The sequence below is a fragment of the Triticum dicoccoides genome, chromosome 6B (assembly GCF_002162155.2).
Source record: "Triticum dicoccoides isolate Atlit2015 ecotype Zavitan chromosome 6B, WEW_v2.0, whole genome shotgun sequence".
Lineage (NCBI taxonomy): Eukaryota > Viridiplantae > Streptophyta > Magnoliopsida > Poales > Poaceae > Triticum > Triticum dicoccoides.
In genome coordinates this window covers 13,042,611-13,047,426 of record NC_041391.1, presented here as the reverse complement: position 1 = coordinate 13,047,426, position 4,816 = coordinate 13,042,611, and positions in this window count along the sequence as shown.

Below are 4,816 nucleotides of genomic sequence, written 5' to 3'. Positions count from 1 at the left end.
GGGGGAGAAGATGGAATTGGAGTTGCATGTTGCCGATGTCGTCGATGATCACAAGATCAAGATGGAGAAAATGACATTGAAGATTAGAAAGATTAGAAAATATGCCATTGATAGTGTGGCTTGGTATCATTATGCTATTGGATCAATTGTTACCTTAATTGCGATCTGCATCGCATTTGTTGTTGCATTTAAATTCTTTAGCTAGAGAGTTATTTGTATGTTGCATTTGATTAAGTGTTATATATGAACTTTATGTATGAACTTGTATTAATTTGGTCTATTCGGTGTTGTGTAATGAAGATGAGCCGACAATGGATGTATGATGACAGATGCTCTCCCGAGTTCATTAATGGCATGCTTACTTTTCTTCTTGCCGCTGAGGCAAACAAGCGGGCGGATGGTTTTGTGCCTTGTCCATGTGCTGGCTGTAAGAATGGTCACAGTTACTCTACGTCAAGAACCATTCACGTCCACCTATTTGAGTCCGGTTTCATGCCCCACTATAATGTTTGGACCAAGCACGGAGAAATAGGGGTTATGATGGAAGACAATGAAGAAGAAGAGGACGACGACGGCTATCCTGGCCATGGGTTCCCTGAATACGATGATACAACAATGGGGGAAGAAGCTGAGCCGGCAATGCAGAAAGAAGCTGAAGAAGAGGCACCAGATGAGCCCGCTGATGATCTAGGTCGGGCCATTGCCGATGCAAAGAGAAACTGCGCAAGTGATCTCGAGAGGACGAAGTCGCAGCGCATGTTAGAGGATAACAAGAAATTGTTGTACCCGAATTGCGAAGCTGACAAAAAAATTTGGGCACCACACTTGAATTGCTGCAATGGAAGGCAGAGAATGGTGTATCTCACAAGGGATTTGGAAAGTTGTTGGTAATGATAAAGAATATGCTTCCAAAGGACAACGAATTGCCCGAGAGTATGTATGAAGCACAGAAGGTTGTCTGCCCTCTAGGGTTAGAGGTGCAAAAGATACATGCATGCCCTAATGACTGCATCCTCTACCGCGGTGAGTACGAGGATTTGAATGCTTGCCCGATATGCGATGCATTGCGTTATAAGATCAGTCGCGATGACCCTGGTAATGTCGAGGTTGAGCGCCCCAGGAAGAAGATTCCTTCCAAGGTGATGTGGTATTCTCCTATAATACCACAGTTGAAACGTTTGTTCCAAAACAAAGAGCATGCGAAGGCGATGCGGTGGCACGCAGAAGACCGTAAGAAAGACGGAAAGTTGAGAGCACCCGCTGACAGTTCGCAGTGGAGAAAAATCGAGAGAAAGTACTGGGAGGAGTTTGTAGGTGACCCAAGGAACGTATGATTTGGTCTAAGCGTAGATGGCATTAATCCTTTTGGGGAGCAGAGCAGCAACCATAGCACGTGGCCTGTGACTCTATGTTTGTATAACCTTCCTCCTTGGTTGTGCACGAAGCGGAAGTTCATTATGATGCTAGTGCTCATCCAAGGCCCTAAGCAACCCGGCAACGACATTGATGTGTACCTAAGGCCATTAGTTGAAGAACTCTTACAACTGTGGAATGGAACAGGTGTACGTGTGTGGGATGAGCACATGGGGGAAGAATTTGACCTAAAGGCGTTGCTGGTCGTGACCATCAATGATTGGCCTGCTCTCAGTAACCTTTCAGGACAGACAAACAAGGGATACCACGGATGCACGCACTGTTTGGATGATACCGATAGTATATATTTGAATAGTTGTAAGAAGAATGTGTACCTGGGACATCGTCGATTTCTTCCGAGCAGGCATCCCATAAGAAAGAAAGGCAAGCATTTCAAAGGTAAGGCGGATCACCGGACGAAGCCTCGCCACCGTACTGGTGCTGATGTACATGATATGGTCAAGGATTTGAAGGTAATCTTTGGAAAGGGTCCTGGCGGACAACCTGATCCGAAGGACGCTGACGGACGTGCACCCATGTGGAAGAAGAAATCTATATTTTGGGACCTGCCATATTGGAAAGACCTAGAGGTCCGCTCCGCAATCGACGTGATGCACGTGACGAAGAATCTTTGCGTGACCCTGCTTGGCTTTTTGGGCATGTATGGGAAGACAAAAGATACACCAGAGGCACGGGAGGACCAGCAACGTATGCACGGAAAAGACGACATACATCAGGGTCAGGCCAGCTACGCTCTTACCAAAGAAGAGAAGGAAATCTTCTTCGAATGCCTGCTCAGCATGAAGGTACCGTCTGGCTTCTCATCGAATATAAAGGGAATAATAAATATGGCAGAGAAAAAGTTCTAGAACCTTAAGTCTCATGACTGCCACGGGATTATGACGCAACTCCTTCCGGTTGCATTGAGGGGGCTTCTACCGGAAAACGTTCGATTGGCCATTGTGAAGCTATGTGCATTCCTCAATGCAATCTCTCAGAAGGTAATCGATCCAGAAATCATACAAAGGTTACAGAATGATTTGGTGCAATGTCTTGTCAGTTTCGAGTTGGTGTTCCCACCATCCTTCTTCAACATCATGACGCACGTCCTAGTTCACCTTTGCAAAGAGATTAATGTTTTGGGTCTTGTATTTCTACACAATATGTTCCCCTTTGAAAGGTTCATGGGAGTCTTGAAGAAATATGTTCATAACCGTGCTAGGCCAGAAGGAAGCATCTCGAAGGGCCATGAAAATGAGGAGGTCATTGAGTTTTGTATTGACTTTGTTCCTGACCTTAAGCCGATTGGTGTTCCTGAATCGCGGCATAAGGACAGACTGGAAGGAAAAGGCACACTAGGAGGGCATCAAATAATATGTATGGACGGGCATTCTCTCACTGAAGCACACTACACAGTTCTACAGAATTCCGCCTTGGTGGCTCCATATATGGAGGAACACAAGAATTTTCTACAGTCCAAACACCCGGAGAAGTCTGACGACTGGATTACACGCGAACAAACGAGGACTTCCGCCAGTTGGTTGCAGAAACGTGCCCTGAATGATGGCGATATTCAAAATGACCTGTACTCGCTGTCCCAGTTACCATCTTCGAATATAATGACTGTCAAAGGGTACCAGATAAATGGGAATACATTTTACACGATCTCCCAAGATAAGAAGAGCACCAACCAAAACAGTGGTGTCCGCTTTGATGCAACAACCAACACGGGAAACGAAACATATTATGGTTACATAGAGGACATATGGGAACTTAACTATGGATCAGGTGATTTGAAGGTCCCTTTGTTTCGGTGCACGTGGGTCAATATGACACGAGGCCGGGTAACAGAAGACCCGCAGTACGGAATGACAACAGTGGATCTCAACAATCTTGCGTCTGCAGACGAACCATTCGTCCTAGCCAATGATGTGGCGCAGGTTTTTTATGTGAAAGACATGTCTACCAGGCCGAGAAAAAGAAAAGATAAGGAAGCGACTGGATCATACGACGAGCCAAAGCGCCACATAGTTCTTTCAGGAAAAAGAAACATCGTGGGAGTGGATGACAAGACAGACATGTCATAAGATTATGAAAAGTTTGATGAAATTGCTCCATTCACAGTGAATATTGACCCGAGCATCCATTTAAATGATGAAGATTTTCCCTGGCTACGGCGCAAAGGGACACACGAGAAGAAAAAGTTTCACACCCAAATATTTGGAATGTGATGGGCTTCACTATCATCACTTTCTTCTGTGTTTCACACCCAGGAGGGAATGTCTGTAATAGTTAGGGTAGTTAATTATGTGTTTTGGCATTTCAAACGCGAAGAAGTTTTATGTGCAAACAAATTCTTTTTCATGCATTTACTGATTTTTTTTCCAGCTAAATGACCCTAAAATTGAAAAGCATTTGAAATGAACTCAGAAAAGGTTGAAAGTTGGCATGGTATCATAATTTCATACAAATAGCATGTGCAAAAAAGTAGAGAGGGTTACGGTAAAAACTGGATACACTTCGTGTACAAAATGGACAATCTTTTTCGAAGTATCAGGGTTTCCGACGAAAACTGAAATGTTACAAAAGCATTACCAAATTGAATATAATGATAAAACACACTAATATTAAACATAAGAAAAAAGAATCACTGAAAAAAAATTCCAAAGTTAAGTTATTCACAAACTAGTGATTCAGACAAATTTCAAATAATTCAAAATTTAAACTATTCAAATTTGAAAACTACCGGCACTAACAGATCAAAGTTTGTAAATTTTTGTACCTAAACCAAAAATATTCATAAAGAAACTCTAAATACAGCAAAAAACAACTCAAAAATAAATAAAACAAATAAAAAAGCAAAAACAATTAAGAAAATAAAAAAGCCCGCCTACTGGGCCAAAACGGCCTGCATATGACTAGAAACTCAACCTTTTGTTGGGCCAGGATGCAGGCCCGCAAAGGCCCAGTAGGCACACATGGCAGCAATGAATTGGTAGGCCCAGTAGGCCTTCTTAGGAGAGGAGCTCGAGAGAGCTACCGCATTGGGGCTTATAAACCAGTGCGATAGCCCTTCGACTAGCGAGGTGGGACTAAACTTGCAGCACCGCACTGCGCCAGCGCACCACCTTTAGTACCGGGTGGTGGCACCAACCGGTACTAAAGGGGGTGCGCTTCCCGCCGCTTGGCCTGGCCAAAACAGACCTTTAGTACCGGTTGGTGGCTCCAACCGGTACTAAAGGTCCATCCTATATACAACACTTGAAAAAAATTCAGTTTCCCTCTCTGTTCTTCCCTCTGTTTCCTCCCTCCGTCGCGCCGCCCTGCCCCGATCGTCGCCGCCCCCGCACCTCGTCGCCGACCCCGGCCGTCCCCGCCCCTCGTCGCCACCCCCGTCGACGTC